This window comes from Neomonachus schauinslandi, chromosome 9 (assembly GCF_002201575.2).
Source record: "Neomonachus schauinslandi chromosome 9, ASM220157v2, whole genome shotgun sequence".
In the NCBI taxonomy this organism is placed as follows: domain Eukaryota; kingdom Metazoa; phylum Chordata; class Mammalia; order Carnivora; family Phocidae; genus Neomonachus; species Neomonachus schauinslandi.
The window spans coordinates 42203594-42223872 of record NC_058411.1 but is presented as its reverse complement, the minus strand read 5'-3'; the positions used below and the strand labels follow the sequence as shown (position 1 = coordinate 42223872).

Here is a 20279-nt window from a genome sequence, read left to right as displayed (position 1 = left end):
CCTTGGGAAGTTTATGATCTGCTCTATTGCTTTTCCATTTGTTTCGGGTGTGAAAGGCCACGTGAGGTTATGCTTCCTCTGTTCTTAGATGAAGTTGGGAATAGTGTCAACCTCACATACTGGACTCTTCAGTGCTCTTTTTTTCTTCTGTCAGCAGCATCAATTTCAAGCTAGGTCATTAGGATTTCCATTCCCAAGGACTAAGAAGAGGAGTAAACTTCAGTTCCCCTGGCCATACCAGCCAGTGGAGGACAGCAGATAAGGACGTGGCTACCACTCGTAATAGACGTTGACCCCATCTGTCTTCACAGCAAGACCACTAGGTCTCCAAATGCTCACTCCCCACCCCCGAGGGTCCCTCCATGCCTTTTTAGAATCCACCACCTCGTGGGCTCACTTAGGGACCAGTTACAGTTTTCTGGTTATTGCTGTGTTCATTGTCTCCGCCCTCTGACTTTTGCCACAACTGCTCCTTCGCACACCTGAGGGACGCCATTGACACAGAATACCATGAAATGTGCTCTTGGAGTTGTGCAGAGCAGCCCCCTGCTGTTCTCACACTTGTAGGCCCTTTCTCCTCCTCTGGCCTCACTGGGCATCCTGCAGTTTCTCCTGCTCTCACTGAAATAAGGGAGGTATCTGGCCCCCATATAGAGAGAGTAGGTGGTTCTGATGGCAACTGCCAATCCCGGTACTCCATTCTCGTGCACATGGGGTTTGGATTAAGATGTGGGCACATGAGCCAAGCTGGGCCAGTCAGAGACCTTCTCTGGGATTCTTGAAATGACCTAAAGTCAGGAAACCCTTTCCTCCTTCTTCTTTTTTTTTTTTTTTAAAGATTTTATTTATTTATTTGACAGAGAGAGAGAGAGCACAATCAGGGGGAAAGGCAGGCAGGGGAGAAGCAGACTCCCCACTGAGCAAGGAGCCCGATGTGAGGCTCGATTCCAGGACCCTGGGATCATGACCTGAGCTGAAGGCAGCTGCTAACCGACTGAGCCACCCAGGCACCCCGGAAACCCTTTTCTTCTTGAATGGCAATATTGGGAAGATGTGAGCCAAGGAAGCAACAGAGGCCATGGCTCTAGCCCTGAGGAAAAAACTGATTTCTGGTAGGGGGAAATGAAGCTGTCACTCAGTGAGAAGCAAGGACAGAATGTGAAGAAAGAGTCTCGATAATATTTATTTTCTTGTTTGAGTTGTTTCAAGCAATACCATTTCCCTTTCTAGTTATGTGAGCCAATACATTTTCTATCCGGCCTAAGTTCTGTGAGTGGAAGTTTTTGTACCATGTAACCAAAACACTTTGACTAACACTTTACTAATAATGTTCTTATTCCTCTCTTGCTTCCTCTCTCTCTCCCATTTCAAAAGTTGTGTAAAAGGTATTTGCTCCAACACCTCTGAGAAAAGGAGCCAATTTTCTCTGGAAATCAGTGACTTGCCAGAGTCAATTAATCCCACATTTAACATAAAGAGACATATAAAGTGCTTAGAATAGTGCCAGGTGGATAATAAGCACTAATGTTATTAATATTGTCAGTAGTAGTCTTAGCAGTATGAGTAGCCAGAATGGACACAGCAGCACTTGGTGTATAATGTGAGGGTGACAAACAGCCCTTCCAAATTAAAATAGGACTTGGTTATGGATTGCCCCCCCAAAAAGCATATAAAATGGTATGAACGGTTTGAATCCATTCATTGTTTCCCACATGCTCATTTTTTTATTCCACGCTCAGCCAATGACCTGCTTTTGTAGTGTGGCATGTTTAGTTTCCCCTTGTCCAGAAAGCCAGTGACCCATCCTGTCCCTGGAATCACTTTGTATAATAATTGCTTTAATTGCCCATTCTCATTTTCAGTCACACTGCCACTTTGGGAGGAATATGAAAACAAAAAGACTCCTTCGTATTTTATTTTTCAGCCACTCCTGCCCTCTTCATTCTATAGAATGTGTTCTCTTTTCTGCTACTATATCAGTTGAGGGTCGGGATTAATGGCCGTCTGTATTTCCAGCCGATTAATTGTAGACTATGCTGAGGGTGGATGAAGTTTAAACCAGAAAAAAAGTGTCAATATGAGGCAGTATAATTTAAAACTACCTGGTGCTGTAGGTAAAGGTTCAATATAGTCAATCCAATGGTACATAGTGGCCCACATCCCTTTGGGCTCTGTCCTCTGAACAAAGGTGGATTTGCCTCCTGTTGTTGGCTATCTGAGCAATCCCGGAAGACAGAAATGGTTTGAGATGATGTCAAAGGGCTACATCATGGGAGAACCCAGTGTTTCATAGTTCATGGTCTCTCAGGGTCTACTCATCTTTTGGACCCCAGTTACCACCTTTAAAACTAACCTCACTAATAGATCTTTCTTAATGTTCCAGTCATCACCACCTTTCTCATCCATATGTAACACATAGACATCAACATGAGCAAGCCATACCTGAGATCTGAAAACCCATAGCTTTTTCTTGTCCTTGAGTTATGGTATTTTAATGCTTGCCAGACAAAACAAATTCTAGCCCAAGAGCTTATAGAAGGTCTTTCCTATTAGCTAAGAATTTACATAAAAATACACAGTAATATGAGAGTTCTTGTGTTGAGAGGTGTGGAAAAGTCAACCAAAATACTTCCTACTTAGCTCATCGAACAAGACTCATACCTGTCTCCCATCAGAGTCTTCATGGTGGCTGAGTAGATGGTCACAGCCTTCCATAACCCTTCGGAGTTAGACAGTGCTCGGTAAACTAAACTTGACCATAGTCATGTTTTTTTAATTCATGTACTCATGTACTCAAAAAATTTTAATACTTAATAGTACCTAACAATATGGTGAGGACAGTTGGGGCTCCAGGCTGCAGCTACCAGTTATGGATCTGAGGGACCACTATCAATTCACTTCCTTGGGTATATTCCTTACTATACTATTTCTATCCAATAGGCAATGTTTTTTGAGCTTCCCCTCTAACATCTATATAGCTTTCAAATGTTATCCAAGACAGTTTTGAATTTCTAATCTTAGAATTATTTTTGATGCCCTTCTACAGGAGATGCCATCTTAACCAGTGATCAGTAGCAGACACTTAATGGTCTTTCAAAAGGGGAGTAATAGACAGCTGCATCAGGTAACCATCAAGTTCTAAAGTCCCATGACTAATGCTCCTCTTGATTTCTGTCAGGGTCTCAAATCTCAATAGGTCTCTGTTATGAAGACTATCAATATTATAAAATCTATAAGCTCTTAAGGACCCAATGGTGGCATCTGCTACTTTTCTCCTCGCTTAAAAGCAGTATTCCAATGTGAAATTTGGCAAACAGATCCCCAAAATACTCCTAGGTATGAGATGACTTCTTCAATATCCAAATATGTCTGTCAGCCCATTTGCTCCCGTCTTAGGGTGAAATTAGAAATGTTCTCAGCTTATTTTTCTAGTTAAGGACATGTTTAATATGCTTAGGACTTTTATGAGTCCTCACTATTTAGGTATATTCATCAGCCAAAAAGATGATGTCATATTTTCTATCTCCTTCTACAGATAAGATTGTTCTTCTTAATTATCATCAGTTTTAAAAATATGGTTAATCTTAAATGATTTCAAAATAAAAAATTATTACTAAAAAAAGACTGTGGTTACCTTGGGCAGATTTCTTCTTACTTAATTATTAGCAAAAATAGAATTAATATAGTCCTAAGACAGCACAGTAAAAGTATACTGTATTCTGTTCCATGTAAAAGCAAATGGTTCCTTCTTGTCCTCTATCTTAGGGTAGAAAAGAAGGCATCATGAAGGCAATATAAAGTTCAATCACTGCATCCTGTTCTTCTCCAGCTTGCTGAACTTTCTTTACTGCAATAATGGAGCTCATCCTGCAGTAAGTTAATAGGTCCCACTTACTGTTTTCATGGCCAAATTGAGCAAATGTGTAAAGTTAGTGTCTATTAAGGCCCATGTATTCACTGTTTTTTAAATTAAAAGTACTATTTCCTATTGTTTATTGAAAGCCTGCACTATTTAAAATTTATCACACCTCTCAGCTTTGGCAAATCCAGAGATTCCCATTTAGCACCACCAATTAAAACAGGAAAAAGGGCACATTTTTTTGGACCTCGTCACCTAGATGATAGCAAAGAAGCTTCTCATTCATGATACTCATTTTAATTAAATATGTAGATATTGAAGTAATCAACAGAATCTTGTTAGCAATATTATTTTTATTGATCTTTGGCCTCTTTTCTGCGGCATCCCCAAATTCCATAGACTAGAGTAACTTTAAGCCCTTCTCCAAATATTTGGGAATTTCTTTGCAATGAGTCTGTGTCCACAAGTCCCATTTGTGCTGCTTCCCTCTATTGGCTTAGTGATTTTCACCAGAGCAGCAAACAAAAGCCAAGGTCTGTCTAGTTTTATACTCCTTTGGGGAAAAAAAAAAAAAAAAGAAGTTTTGCTCCATTTTAAATTTGTGAGCCAGATCCAGAGGGATAAAGGCCACGTGGCACACATGTTTCTTCCTGTTACACATCTTGTGTCCTTAGCTATCTCAAACTGCAGATGCTCTGTCCATCAATCCAACACCAATACCATCTTGGTCCCTTCATCTCTACTGGGTCTGGAGTAATGTCGTTACTCCTGCTTCTGCCTCCAATCTACAAAGTGACTACATGACCAAATGTCAATACCAGACTTGGACTGATGAAAAAACCAGACTCAGATACCATTTGGATAAATCAAATAGTGTTGCAGTCAGGATAAACAATGGAGGTATCTAAGGCAGGCAGAGGTACAAGTTTTCACATCCCCAAATCCTCACACAGGGGAGTACATAGTTGGGCTCAAAATATCCTTGTGAATGAGCATCCCAGGAGGATGAAATGTCCTCCTCCAGTTTTATGATATTGGAGAATTCTGCACACTAACAATTGTGCAGTAGGCCAGCAACCACTTCTCTGGATCTGATGTGGTACAACCACCTCAGCAACATGCAATATATGCCTAACTGTAGAGCACAGCACGGTACAACATGCTCAGGCATGAACTTGGTTTCCAGTCTCTCACAGCTAATGTCGTCTAGTTTCACTCAAACTACAGACCTACAACAAGCGATGGTCACTCAGGTATCTCTGAATCGTATTAACAGCCCCTTCGATTCGCCATGGAATCTACTTTACAGTCTTCAGAGACTTCTACTTGGAAAAGGCCTATACCCTCACCTGCTTTCCTCAGCTTCATAGCCTTTACCTCATTGAACTGGCCATAATTGGCTCGCCAGGACAACCCCGGGGGTTCTCTCTGAGCCTGTAGAGATGCCCACTATCAATCACACGGGGCTTTCCTCCAACTTATAAAGGGCCTTTAGAGCTCCCAGTTATATAGGCAGACCCTCTGTGGCTCACATTTGCTTTTCTTTCCTCTTTGTCCTATGGGTCATAATACAATGCTAGATAAGATCTAAACTGTGTGTGACATAAAGATTGCCCCTGCAGTGGTCCCATTTTCTGTATCCTCAGCCCTGCAAAGGAGGACAGACCTGTGTGAGCCATTGCACTAGGGCCTGAGGGAAGAGAAGTTATTAAAACTTTTTAGAAGGAAGACATATATTCCCTCTGCCCACATCCAAGCTTCTGCATCGAGTACAGAAGTGATGTGACTTTGGGCAAATTATTTAACCTATGTCTTAGTTTCATCTCTAAAATAAAGATAACGGGGACATCTGTGTGGCTCAGTCAGTTGAGCATCTGACCCTTGATTTTGACTCAGGTCATGATCTCAGGGTCGTGAGATGGAGCCTCACGTGGGGCTCTGTGCAGAGACAAGTCTGCTTGAGATTCTCTCTCTCCTTCTGCCCCTCCCACTCATGCTCTCTCTCTCAAATAAATAAATCTTTAAAATAAAGATAACAGATTGCAAATCTGTTGTGAGGATTAAGCAAGAGAATGTTTGAGACACTGAAACTTAGAAAGCACAAAGAAAATGGCAGCTACATCATCATCATCACCATAATCATCACCAAGTCTGGTTCTGGCCTAGCCAGGAGAACTCACCTGGATGTTTTACAGAAACCTTGCAATCTGGCTTGCCCCCATATGTTTGAGGGGAAGAATGGAATGTTAAACTTTAAGAAGAGTTATCCAAATTAATTTCATTTTTCTCTTCACATTTTCAAAAATCTTCTTTAGAAGAGCATTGCATGGATTCCAGAGCACTGGAACTTGAAATTTCTAGTTCCATCTCTGCTAGTAGCTATTTATAGGACTTTTGGTTTCTCAAAGCCTCAGTTTTCTTAGCTGGAGAATGGGAATTTGTACATACTTTGCAAGATTGTTTAAAGAACTGATGGGGTAAGGTACACAAAGTTCTTCATATGGTATCTGGTATATTGAGGAGAGCCACGAATACTCATGTGCCTTCCACCCACTTGGCTCTGGGCTTCAACACCTTTGTTTGTTTTTTAAAAAAGATTTTATTTATTTATTTGAGAGAGAGGGAGAGTGAGTGGGAGAAGCAGACTCCCTCGTGAGCAGGGAGCCCAAGACGGGGCTCAGATCCCAGGTCCCTGAGATCATGACCTGAATCCAAGGCAGATGCTTAATCAACTGAACCACCCAGGTGCCCCACTAACACCTTTATTTGTAAAAGAAGGGAGTTGGAGAAGTAGTTTTCCTCCAAGTTTTTTCACCTCTAATATCCCGTGATTCTCATGACACTCTCTTGTGGTACATAATGGAAGTCCCCAAATCACAGAAAAGGAACTGGGAGAGAAGTTTCCCATAGAAGCTTTCAAAGCCCTTGCCTCTTATCCGCATGGTGCTAAATTCTCTTTCCCCACCCATTTGGGTTGCCTCACACTGTAATCAGGGAGCTGTTCTTCCTAATTTCCGTTGATAAACTCTATAGCTCTCCTGTACCTCTTGAAACTTGAAAGTATTTATGTATTGTCCTGGCATCATTGTATAACACACTCTTTAAAAATTTGTACAGCAGAGGCACCTAGGGGGCTCAGTCATTAAGCGTCTGCCTTCGGCTCAGGTCATGATCCCGGGGTCCTGGGATCGAGCCCCGCATCGGGCTCCCTGCTCAGTGGAGAGTCTGCTTCTCCCTCTCCCTCTGCCTGCCTCTCTGCCTACTTGTGCTCTCTATCAAATAAATAAATAAAATCTTAAAAAGAAAATTTGTACAGCATTTTGTATCCAAGCCATGAAGGCCACGACCTGATTTGCTTCCCAGAACTAATCCACAGGCAATCTTCCTCATCTTGGTCTATACCATTTCCTTCCACTCAGTTACTCAATTAAAAACTGAGGTGTCATTCTCACGCCCTCACTTACCCTCACACCTACATCCAAGCCATTCAACAAATCCTGCTGATTCTACCTTCCAGACCCACCAACGCTCTCCATTCCCACCGCTGTGACACTGGAGCCAGCCACCGCCATTTCTGATGGAGGACTACTATAGCGGCCTCCTCATGGTCTCCAAACTTCCTCCTTTGCTCATCTACAGTTTATTATTGTAGCAAGCTTTTAAAGAATGTGAATCAAATTATGTTATTTCCCTGCTTGATGTCCTTCAACTTGCTTTTCTTTGGTTCAAGGCCCTGCATGATCTGGCCATTACCTATCTTTCCACCTTCATCTAATACCATCCTCTCCATCTCCCATGCTCTAGCCAATCTGAATCTTTCTGTTCCTTGAACACCCCAAGCTTATTTCTGTTTTAAGACTCTTATTCTAGCTGTTCCCTTTGCCTGAAATGCTCTGTCTCCTGATCTTCCTTTGGCTGGTTTTCTCGGCATTCAGATCTAGAGGCAAATATCACCTTCTTAGGGAGGCCATTCTAGACACTCCAATCTAAAGTATCCACTCATATTTAAACCTTAATTTTCTATCTCTCCCATTAAAATATATGCTCCCTGAATTCAGGATTCTGGCTTATTTTCTTTGCTGCTATAGCCACAGAGCTTGAAACTATGCGTGGCATAGAGTAGCTACTCAATAAATAATTGAGTGAATGAATTCCAATTCATTCTGCCTTAGCTTTGCATCAATATTTAGTATCTCACACCACTAGAGGGCAATAAATCACCTAAGTGGAACGAGGAAATCTGTCTTTTACATCACCTTCCCAGATGAACTTAATTGATTTTAATCATTAATGTGACAGACATTAAGAAAAACACTCCCACTCCAAAAAAAGAGGTAGGGGGGGAGATCCTCTAGATTTTCCAACCAGCCACCAGGTACAAGCCCAGGAGAAAAAGTTTATTCCAGAGTTACAAATAGTGAAATAATTTTAAAAAGACTTCCTGTTTAAAGATGTTATTCAGGTTTTAAAAATGTCATTATATAAAATGAGAAAATGTTAACTTCAGTGATATTAAATTATTTGGACAGTCAGGGGGTGGCATCTGGGTGGCTCAGTCAATTAAGGGTCCGACTCTTGATTTCCACTCAGGTCATGATGTCTGGGTTGTGAGATCGAGTTCTGAGTTGGGTTACAAGCTGGGCCTGGAGCCTGTTTAATATTCTCTCCCTCTCTCTCTGCCCCTCCCCCACTCTCTCTCCATCTCTTAAAAAACAACAATATTTAGACAGTCAGGGGAAATTAAGCAATATCATATTTTCTCCATCTTTTACACACACACACACACACACACACAGATGTATGTTCCTTGGTCACTATTCTTATTTTTGCTTTTAAAAGTTTGAATCCTGGTCAGTCTCCTGGGAGTAGAGAATCTGAAAGGGACTTTCTTTTTTCTATTTTTGTATTTAATTCCATTTCAGTCTGAGCTTTTACTTCTACCTCTCTTAAAGCAACATGACATGTCTAGGCTGTACCATCGAGCACTAAGACATCAGATGTTTCCATTGACAGGCCTGCCTAGTTTGAGGGACTAAAGTCCAGTCATAATAAGGACAAGGTTTGTTACTTGAGCCTGCTGCAGTGCCTGTCATTTAAGGCCCAGAGAACGTGGAAATCACACACCCAGCTGTCTGTCCAGCGACAAGAAGGACACACTATTCCCGGTGAACTCAAGGTGGCAGTGTAGAGATTCTAGAAATGAATTTCCCCCGCTAAGGTCAAACTATTCTGTGAAGGACTTCTGTGATGGTTGCTTGGCTGTAAGGACAGTTTCCAAAACCACACTGTCGCCACGACAACTGGAAGACTGTACTGGAATTTACAGAGTTTCTAGTTGCCTTGTTTCTGGAGGTGAGAAATGACTTATAGAGGGAAAGCCTGAGCCTGTACAGGAAAAACTTAAATTTTTTTTTTTTTTTTTTTTTTTACTGTTGCTGAGGTGGCTTACTGTGGCAGAAAAGGCTTCCCAAATGTGAGTGCTAATCGCTGTGAGAGCTGGGGGTGGTCAGACAAGGCTGGGACCTATGCATTTCCAGGGATCCCCTGAAGGAGGGGAGTGGCCTAGATTTTTCTAGTCGCTTAACAACAGTGAGAATGGTTTAGGGCACCCGTCATATATGTTGGAGGGAGGGAATAATCAAGACCAGCTTGCTGGCTTCTTGACATTCTTTTGAGGAGGGCAGAAGCTCCTGAATCCTCAGGTCTGTGCTGCCCTATTGCCACTAACTCAGTAAGAAGGATTCAAAAAGCATGAGAATGGTCTCATGTGGCCTTCTTAGCTGAGGGGAGAGACTGTTATCTCCTACTCCAATGTTCTAATTCTCCACCACAAAAGATGCATTCGCACATCCATTTGGCAAACACTCACTGGTTGAGCGCATACAAGAGTTACTAGATTCAAGAAGTCAAATGGAAATAAAGAATTTAGTTATGAGAGGAAGAAACTCAAAGGAAGTTATGAGAGGAAGAAACTCAAAGGAAAAACACGACGCTTCTAGTAAGAGGGAATGTCGTAATAGTTCATGGAGTAATGATTTTGGTCTTAAAGGATGAGTAGGATTTTAGTTTGATGGAGTTGGGTGATGAAAGGGAGGGCACTCCAAAACCAAAAAGACAAAGAAAGCCAAGGCGTGAAGGTGAGATAATTCAGAGTATGTTGGTTACAGAGTACAGCCAAAGTACAGGAAGTAGTAGGTGAGAAGGCTTTCAAGCAATATTTCTCAGCCCAGGGAGATTTTTTCCATTCAGGGGACACTTAGTAACATCTGGAGACAGTTTTGGTTGTCCCAACCGTGTGGGGGTATGCTACTGGCATTTAATGGGTAGAAGGCAGGGATGCTGCAATGCACAGGACAGCCCCCACAACGAAACTTGTCCAGCCCAAAATGTCAATGATACCAATACTAGGAAAACCTCATTTTTAAGGAAGGTGGGTCTTGGTCACAGAGGACATTAAATGTCAGATGAAGAGGGTGGAAATTATTTAGTAGGCAAAGAGAGATGCGGAGGGTTGTTATGTGGGAGAATAAGTTTATCAGTAGTATGATTTATGGGAGTTACAGGGATAAAAACATTCACAGCCTTTCCCTTCCCTTATCCTTTAAAGTTTGCACTGCTTGGCTAACCACCTTTGTTGTACTTGAGGGTAACATGTAGAGATGCAGGGTTGGAGAAATCTGGATAAGCTAAATTAATCTTCCTATGTAAGAACATGGAAACTCCAAGAGGAGAAAAGGTCCAGAAGGTGGGGATGAGGGAGGCAATAGAGAAGGAGGGAGTGAGGAAAAGAATCAGCACAGGTAGAAGTAATGAGGAAGGCACATTGAATTATGGGAGGTGCTGAGATAAAAGGCTTGCTTCTGTCTTTGGTGAGCTTACAATTTCCTAACACAGATGGTACATAACCAAGTCTCTGGTACTCACAGGAAAAGAGCATGTATATTTTCACAAGACTGTCATTTTTCAGAGCTTTCGCTGATGTATAAAATCAACTCCGGAGGAAAAATCATCTGGGGCTGTTTTTCTTGTGGGTTTTTCTTACATTGAACATGAAGTAACAAACTGACAAAATCCATCCAAGTCTAGTATTAAATTATCTCTGACTTTTGGGCTGGAGTTGGATTTGACACAGATGACTAAATATAGCCTTGTTAGAGGTGAGTCATCATAAATTTGGCCAATGGGAAGCAGCAGTGGAGACACTGTTAAGTCTGCAAGAATATCAGTTCTTCATGTCACAGTCAGTTGCTCTGGTCTGTGTTCCTCTGCCAACTTCCAGTGGCTAATAAGGTTTTGGCCCAGCAGTGGAAGCAATGGTGCCAATGACAAAGATAAACAAGGTTCTCGGCCAGGAGCAAAACCTGAACTCTCTCTGGTAATTGCAACCTGACATGTGCATGGTGCCAGGATCATGGGTCATCCCCACCATTGCCATTTGCTATCTGCCATGGCCCCAGGGACTTCTTACTATAGGATGGCTGCCATGGGTGCTCCATTATCATGAATATGCCAAGGCAGAATGGTCATGTTCTTCTTGTAACTTCTCAGGGCTAATGGAGTTGGAAATGAATGGATATTAGGAAGGACACTCACAGAGCTCAGCCTTTCTCCATAGTGGTCAATCAGGGATGAAGTCCATGCACCAAATAAAGAAAAGCTTTTGAGGTGGGGAGAAAATGTTGCTCGTCTTTAGTTGGAAATGTTCTGTATCATATAAAAATGCTTTTGATTGCTACTTACAACAAGCCAAATAATGATGGCTTATTATTTTATTGCAGGACGACAAGTCCTTTGTGGATGGATTTTGTAGTTACAACTTCTCTGTGATGCATCAGGGATACAGGTTATTTCCCTCATTTCTGTTCCTCACTCTTAGCATGTTGGCTTTTCCGTTTTTGCTTGTTGCTTCCTGTGGTGCCAGTTACTTCTGCCCCTTCTACCAGGAAAGAAGAAACTTTTCCCACTACTTACTATGGGCCAGGACTGGGAAAATGAATGTGTGTCTAAGAGGAAGAGGATTGTTGTGAATGGTTTCTATCAGCCATGATTCATCTCCAAGGGTAAGGCCATTTTGTTATCACAAACAACAATGGGGTTCCATTAGCAAGAAAGGAGAACTATTGGGTAGACAACTAAGTGTCTGTCATAATCCCTTGCTATGTCAGGCTCCAAGTGTGGTGTGAGATGGAAATACATTGGGCTCCACCACTCTGTGCATGTTCTCACAGCCTTCTTCACCTTCCCTCTCTCCTCTGAACTGACCTCTCCTTGCATGCACAGATAGATTTCTAGTAAATTCCTGCTCATCCTTAAGATCCTACTGAATCATCTTCATGAGACCTTCCTGGACCTATATCCCAGTGTTAGGCATGTCCATCCTGGCTACCACAACAAACTCAACCCTGCCATATATCATGCTGAATTGTGGCTGTCTCTTATCTTTGTTTGCCACCAGATTGGGCTCCATGAGGAGTCCTATTTATATATGTCATATTCATATTCCCAAGATAGAGCACAGAGTGAATCAATGAGAACTCAAAAAAGAGTTTTGGTCCATGCTGTAATCCCTTAAGAAATGGTATTTCTGGATAAGGCACACACAGAAAACCTCATTATTTGGGATTGTTAAGAGACTATACCTTTCAAGGAAGAAGGGCTCTGTCTCAAATTGAAGATGATCCTGTCTGTCTTTTCTATATTTGACTGCTGGCTTCTAGTATCAGCAGGCACTTCACTATCCCCTTACCTACTCCCCAGCTCCCCAAATGTATATGGTGGAGTGAGACTGCTCTTCCATGGTCCATCTCTGGGAAGGCAGTGTTTCACTGGGAAAAGAGCCTGAGATTTAGACATTTGAATCTTGGCTCGGCCATCATTATGTTCTACTAAAGAGCAACACATGTTTAGCCTGTTAACTAAACTCATTGATCTTCAGTTTGCTGACTGGTAGCATGTGATAATAATAGTTTCATAGGGCTGTGTTAAATAATAAATGACATAACACATGTAAAGTGCTCACTGTGTGGTAGATGTTTAAAAAAGTATTATTGTTAAGGAATGCATCTTAGATTTTCAATGATACGCTTTTATTAGATCAAAGTTCTCTTATTTGCAGATGATTTCACTGCCTTAGAGCCAAAGAGTTTTGTATCACACATGAAGTTGGGAAATTTCTTAGCTCCATATCATGTACATAACTAAACCCAGCTCTATATTTAAAAAACCTGGCATAATTATATCCCTACTTTCAAGCAAAGGTCACAGAATATCCCCATAGAAACCATTGTGTGTTTTACATACCAATCTTGATGTAAGTGCAAAGACTTAACTTATAGTAAGGTCATATGTATTCTAATGTATGTAAAAGAATTTATAATTATAAATTATGTATAAATATATAATTCATTGAGATATAATTTACATACCATAAAATTTACCCTTTATACAATTCAGGGGATTTTCATATATTCTGAGTTTTATAATCATTATCATGATCTAACTCCAGAATATTTTCATCACCCTAAAAAGAAACTCTCAACCCCATTAGCTCTGACTCCTCATATTCTCTTTCCCCACCCCCATGCCCCAGTCCTTGGAAACCACTAATCTTCCTGTTTATACGGATCTGCCTATCCTGACATTTCATATAAATGGATTCGTACAAATGTGGCCTTTGTGTCTCGCTTCTTTCACTTAGCATAATCATTTAAAGCTTCATCCATATTGTAGCATGTTTCAGTACTTCTTTCCTTTTTATGGCTGAATAATACTCCATTATATAGATAAGCCACATTTTGTTTACCAATTCATCATCAGATAAATATTTGAGTTTCCACTTTTTGGTGATTATGAAAATGCTACTTCATGAATATTTGTGTACAGGTTTTTGTATGGACATATGCTTTCATTTCTTTTGGGTATATACCTATGTGTGGAATTACTTGATCATATGCTAACTCTATGTTTAAACTTTTGAGGAACTTCTAGGCTGTTTTCAAAGTGGCTGCTACAACTTACATTTTTACCAGCAATGTCTAAGGGCTCCAATTTCTCCACATTTGCACCAATACTTTGTTATTGCCTTTTTTTTAGAGAGAGAGAAAAAGTAGCATGTTCCACATTTGTTACTTGACGGGGTTATTGGGGACAAAACAAATGTTTTCACCTTCTTCTGGAGGGGCACACTCAATGCACTCTCAAAATCAATTTATTCAGTTACCCATAAGCCTCTCTTGAGACTTTACAAAGCCCACAGCCCAGTGAAGTGACTTGTGGCTGAAGGGATAAAAAGCAGTTTCTGCCCTTGGAAGTTTGGGTGACTATCAGAACAAACATAACCAGCCAAAATGAAGAAACCAGGAGCCAATCTGTCTTCTCCTTTTGCCAATGGCACATTTTTTACCCAAGTATCAAATGTGCATTCCCCGTCCTCTCATGAGGTTTTGACTTGCATTTCCCTAATGACTAATAATATTGAGCATCTTTTCATATGCTTCTTATCCATTTGAATATCTTTTTTTGAGAAATGTGTAGTCAAATCTTTTGCCCATTTTTAAATTGGGTCATTTATCTTTTTATTGTTGAGTTGAAATTATTCTTTATATATTCTAGGTATTAAACTTTTATTTGATATATGATTTGCAAATATTTTCTCCCATTCTGTGGCCTGTCTCTTCACTTTCGTCATTGTGTCCTTTGAGGTACAAAAGTTTTTAATTTTGATGAAGGCCAATTTGTCTATTTTTTTCTTTTGTTGCTCGTGTTTTTGGAGCCATACCTAAGAAACCATTGCCTAATCCAAGATCACAAAATTTACACCTAGGTTTTTTTCTAAGACTTTTATGCTTTAGCTGTTACATTTAGGTCTTTGATTAATTTTTAGGTAATTTTTCCAAATGTCATGAAGTAAGGGTGCGATTTCATTCTTTTGTATATAAATATATAGTTGTCCCAGGACCGTTCATTGGAAAGACTATTCTTTCTCCAATGAGTTGTCTTAGCACCTTTGTCAAAAATCAATTGACCATAAGTGTAAGAATATAAGGGCTGATTCCTGGACTCTCAATTCTATTCTGTTGATCAGTCAGGGAAACAGAACCAGTAGGAGATGTATAGAAAGAGAGATATATATACATATAGATATGTCTATCTATATATGTATGTACAAATATATACATACAGAAATGTATATATGTGAACTCCCATACATACATACATACATACATACAAAGAGAGAGATTGATCTATTACAAAGAATCGGCTTATGTGATTGTGGCGAGTCTGAAATGCATATGGCAGGCTGTCAGGAAGGGCAGGCACAAGTTGAAGCTGCAGTCCACAGGCAGAATCTCTTCTTCAGGGAAGCCTCAGTTCTGCTCTTAAGGCCTTCCAAATGATTGAATCAGGCCCACTCAGATTATCTAAGATAATCTTTTCCTGAAGTAAACTGATTATAGACTTTAGTCACATTTACAAAATACCTTCACAGCAACACCTAGATTAGAGTTTGATTGAATAACAGGGATTGGGGCCTGACCCACGAAACTGACCATCACAATCTATGTCTCTCTGACAGCAGCACCACACTTGATCAGTGTAGCTTTGTGATATATTTTAAAATAGGGAGGTGTGAGTCTTCTAACTTTGTTCTTTTCTTTTCTTTTTTTTTCAAGATTACTTTGGCTATCCTGGGTCCTTTGCATTTCCATGTGAACTAAGGTTCGGCTTGTCAATTCCTGCATCCACATTCATTTTTATATATTAAGATAAACTGATAAATCAGCAACTTTTAAATCTACCCCATGCAACCCATGGTGCTCTGTCTCTCAGCATCATTTCATGGATTTACTATCTTCTGCCAGCAACAGGACATTCTCCCTTCCAGTGTGAAAGACTGAGATGCAGAGGCATCATGGGAATAGATGAATAAATAGGACACCCAGTGAGCAATTTCAATTCTCAAATACCATAATGTAAAAAGTACTCTCTCCTGACTGCAACAGAGAAAAAGTAGCATGTTCCACGTTTGTTACTTGACGGGGTTATTGGGGACAAAACAAATGTTTTCACCTTCTTCTGGAGGGGCACACTCAATGCACTCTCAAAATCAATTTATTCAGTTACCCATAAGCCTCTCTTGAGACTTTACAAAGCCCACAGCCCAGTGAAGTGACTTGTGGCTGAAGGGATAAAAAGCAGTTTCTGCCCTTGGAAGTTTGGGTGACTATCAGAACAAACATAACCAGCCAAAATGAAGAAACCAGGAGCCAATCTGTCTTCTCCTTTTGCCAGTGGCACATTTTTTACCCAAGTATCAAATGTGCATTCCGCGTCCCTGCTGACTGGGCCATTTTCTGGTTAACCTACATGGTTGACTTTTTCCAAGGCACACCAGGCTGGGGGGCAGTGATTGTGAGTCTCCTGCTCCTTCAAGACACTAGGGTAAGTGAAAGTTCCGGTGGTCTTTGCCGCCTGCCCCCTCTCCCCTCCTCTGAGCCGAGCCGTTTGATTTTCTGGGAAGGTTCCTCTGCATCAGCCAACCTGAAGTGATTTGAGACTGTGTTTTGTTAAGAACCAGTTAAAAGCCACTTGCCTAGAAAAATACCTAATTAGCAATTGCCCTTTGTGAGGCTTACTCTGAGGGTTCCTCACCTTTGCTCATCACTGGCTTTGAGAATTCTTAAGGGATGGAGCTAAAAGCTCTTTGGAGATTGAAGAAATAGGGCTGCATTTTATAAAGAGGCTTTCTCTCTTCTTTTCTTTTTCTTATTCAATAATCAGATCCCTGAGAAAGAGGACACCGAGGCGAGGATTGAGAAGCAAAGTGTCCCCTACTGCTCAAATCTGCACCCACAGTTGATGTGGGGCCTGGGAAAGAAGGCCGTCCTTGAATTTTCATTGAAGGCATTATGTATTATGTGGTGAACATCACAGTCCTTTACGCCACGCTGAATAGGTGAGTAGAATTAGCTTTTTAAAGTCCCCTTGAAGATGTATCATTTGTAGAACACACCAAAATCTGTTTAGCAATATTCATCAAGATTATGCATTTAAGTGGAAAAGGACAGTTTGTTTTTCAAAATAAAGGTGATCTGGGTGTTCCTGTTGATTATTCTTGAGATTCCCACACCAATGAGGCAGAACCCGGTGCCCCTGACCACCCCACCCCAGGCCAGTTTAAAATCAGCATGAATGCTGTGTAATCTAACCAACAGGATTGATCCAGGTCAGGTATTAAGGGCTAAAATGGATTAAACAAAAGACATTCCGAATCCTTGTAACAAGAAGGAAAAACTTCAAAGGTGGGATTTGTTCCTGTTATGACAAAGAAAGTGGATTTACAAACTGCCTTGAGGCATACCCCTCTGTGACTTTCAATTTGCTCTCCACAGTGGGGGGAGGCTTTCCCCCTTCTCTTCCCCCCCCCCCCCCACACCCCAGCTCCTGGAGTCCTCCCCAGGGTAAGAACTTCTGGTTAAGAGGATCAGATTGAGAATGCTTTTTCCTGTTTGTTTTTAAAGACCAGGCACCCAGCATCTCCCCGATCAAATGACGCTCCTGTCTAGGCACCTCCCAGATCCCCATCACTCAAACGTGTAACAGTGACAATGAGCAGGTAAATTAGGCAGTGCCATTTAGATCCCTTCAATAGCGCAGACTGAACTCTCCGTTGTGGTGCTTGCATTTGGCGTGAAAATCCCGAAGAGAGAAATGCAAACAAGAAACAGGGTCTCCTAAAGGGTTAAAGATAACTCTACTCTGTGAGAGGAATTAACCTACCTCACCACACAGACTTACAGTCCTGGATCAGGATTAGCCACATTAGGTTTTATTTTCAGTACCCTGATGCAATGTTATAATAAATTTTATTGTAATAGTACATATGTAAACATAATTTATCTTCTAGGAGTTCAAAGCATTGTGTAGTTTTTGGTAAGATATGTACATATATACATTCACTTACATATGTATCTATATTCTATGCATTTATCAATTACTGTACTTAAATCACCTTAAAATACGTAAGTTCTCTGGGATAAAAATGGAAAATGGAAATAGTATGTAAATGTTCCATCAAAGTTTCTCAACTTAAGTGCTGCACAAATCCCTTTAAAAGGAAATAAGAAACTCCTACCGAGCAGTGAGCCCAGCGGTCCTGCGGGTGTGTCTCTCGCTTCAGCAGTATTTGGACGGCACGGACCCAGGGACGGGGCGCCCCTCCAACCAGCCAATGACCACCCTCCAACCTCTTTTCTAGTCGCAACCTTGGGAGCCATCTTCTTGGCCACCCGCGGCCTCTGGGACCAGCCAATAGCCAATTTCGAGCTTAGCTCCTTATCACCAATCAACAGTGAGCTCCCAGATTCGTCAGAATGATTCCACCCGAGGAGGAGGCCGCCGTCAACCGCCCGGGCAACATGCATCTGCGGGCCCCCTACACCTACCTCTCTCTGGGCTTCTATTTCGACCGTGACGATGTGGCTCTGGAAGGTGTGGGCCACTTCTTCCTCGAGCCGGCTGAGGAGAAGCACGAGGGCGCCGAGTGTCTCTTGAAGATGCAAAACTAGCGCGGCTGCTGCGCCCTCTTCCAGGATGGGCAGAAGCCGTCCCAAGATGAGGGGGGCAAAACCCCAGATGCCATGGAAGCTGCCGAGGTCCTGGAGATGAACCTGAACCAGGCCCTTCTGGAGCTGCATGCCCCAGGTTCTGCCCGCGCAGACCCCCATCTCTGTAACTTCCTGGAAAACCACTTCCTGGGTGAGAAGGTGAAACTCATCAAGAAGATGGGGACCACCTGACTCACCTCCGCAGGCTGGCCCGCCCCCAGGCTGGGCTGGGCGAGGATCTCTTCGAGACGCTCACTCTCAAGCACGACTAGGAGCCTCTGGAGACCAGCAGGCTTTGAGGGGGCCCCTCTGACATCCCCCTGGTGACGGAACTTGTGCCTCAGCCTTTCCCTGCAGCCACGAGGCAGCTTTGTAACCACTCTGGAGCCCTCTCCCAAGCCGTGGGCCAAATGGAAACAATAAAGCTTTTTGCAGCAAAAAAAAAAAAAAAAAGAGAGAGAAAGAAAGAAAGAGAAAGAAACTCCTACCGATGCCCAGATGTTGATTTCAATTATGTTTATACTAATGTTACTTAAACATATATGAACATAAAACTAGTTAGAACTCCTTGTGTTGCAGTTCTTACTCAATAATAAAACTAAAGTATGTGCACTAATTACAAATGGCAAAAACAGTAAAATTCTAATTAACAACATTAAATTAATGTAACATACAATGTTTTCTTGAAATTGAATTACCGTTTACAGCATGATTTTGGTGCTGCCGGCCCCTCCCGTGTTCTGTTGAGTTTGGCATACCAGTGCAGCTCTTGGAACTCCTGGAAAGCTTTTTTCCAACCAAATACAATGACATCATTTGATCCTTATTTTTGCATTACTTCTTTGAATAATTGTTATCATCATGATCTTTTCAACTGTAATATATATTGTTTCATTTTTCTGATGCAACTATAAAAACCTAATATGTGATTTATGTATTGAATTTGCCTGTATTCTTTACTCATTAGCCTGAAACAGCGAATGTACTTCTGGGTTCCAATGATGCACAGACTTTGGTGCTGAAATTCCATGACAGGATTCTTTTTTTTTTTTTTAAAGATTTTATTTATTTATTTATTTATTTAAAGATTTTATTTATTTATTTGAGACAGAGAGAATGAGAGACAGAGAGCATGAGAGGGAGAAGGGTCAGAGGGAGAAGCAGACTCCCTGCCGAGCAGGGAGCCCGATGCGGGACTTGATCCCGGGACTCCAGGATCATGACCTGAGCCGAAGGCAGTCGCTTAACCAACTGAGCCACCCAGGCGCCCCAAAGATTTTATTTATTTATTTGACAGAGAGACACAGCGAGAGAGGGAACACAAGCAGGGGGAGTGGGAGAGGGAGAAGCAGGCTCCCCGCAGAGCAGGGAGCCCAATGTGGGACTCGATCCCAGGACCCTGGGATCATGACCTGAGCCGAAGGCAGTCGCTCAACCGACTGAGCCACCCAGGCGCCCCACCATGACAGGATTCTATTACATGTCATCTGGATGATCCGGAATATGATTATATGACATTTTTCAAAGATAGTTTTCTGTATAAAGTCAACAACTTTCTATAGAGAATGCAATGTCCTCTGAGAATATGTCCTTGGCCCTCGATTTAAGGATTCTAAATAAATCTCGCAGGCTAAACAGTGTCTTTGTCCCCAGAACTCATTCTCTTGCTACAGGACTGGGCATCTAAATTAAAGAACAAAAATATTCTTCTTTTATTATGAAGCTAGAGTGCAGGTCCCAATTAAATAACTTGTCTTCATTACCTAGTGAGTAAGTATTTCCCCACATTATAAATATAAAACCAGGTGCTTCTC

At 41.6% G+C, this 20279-nt stretch overlaps 1 pseudogene; it reads left to right on the top strand.

Annotated features, from left to right (window-relative positions):
* Nucleotides 1-16767: 16767 nt before the first annotated feature.
* On the top strand, nucleotides 16768-18910 carry LOC110590572 (annotated as a pseudogene).
* The last annotated feature ends 1369 nt before the right edge of the window (nucleotides 18911-20279 follow it).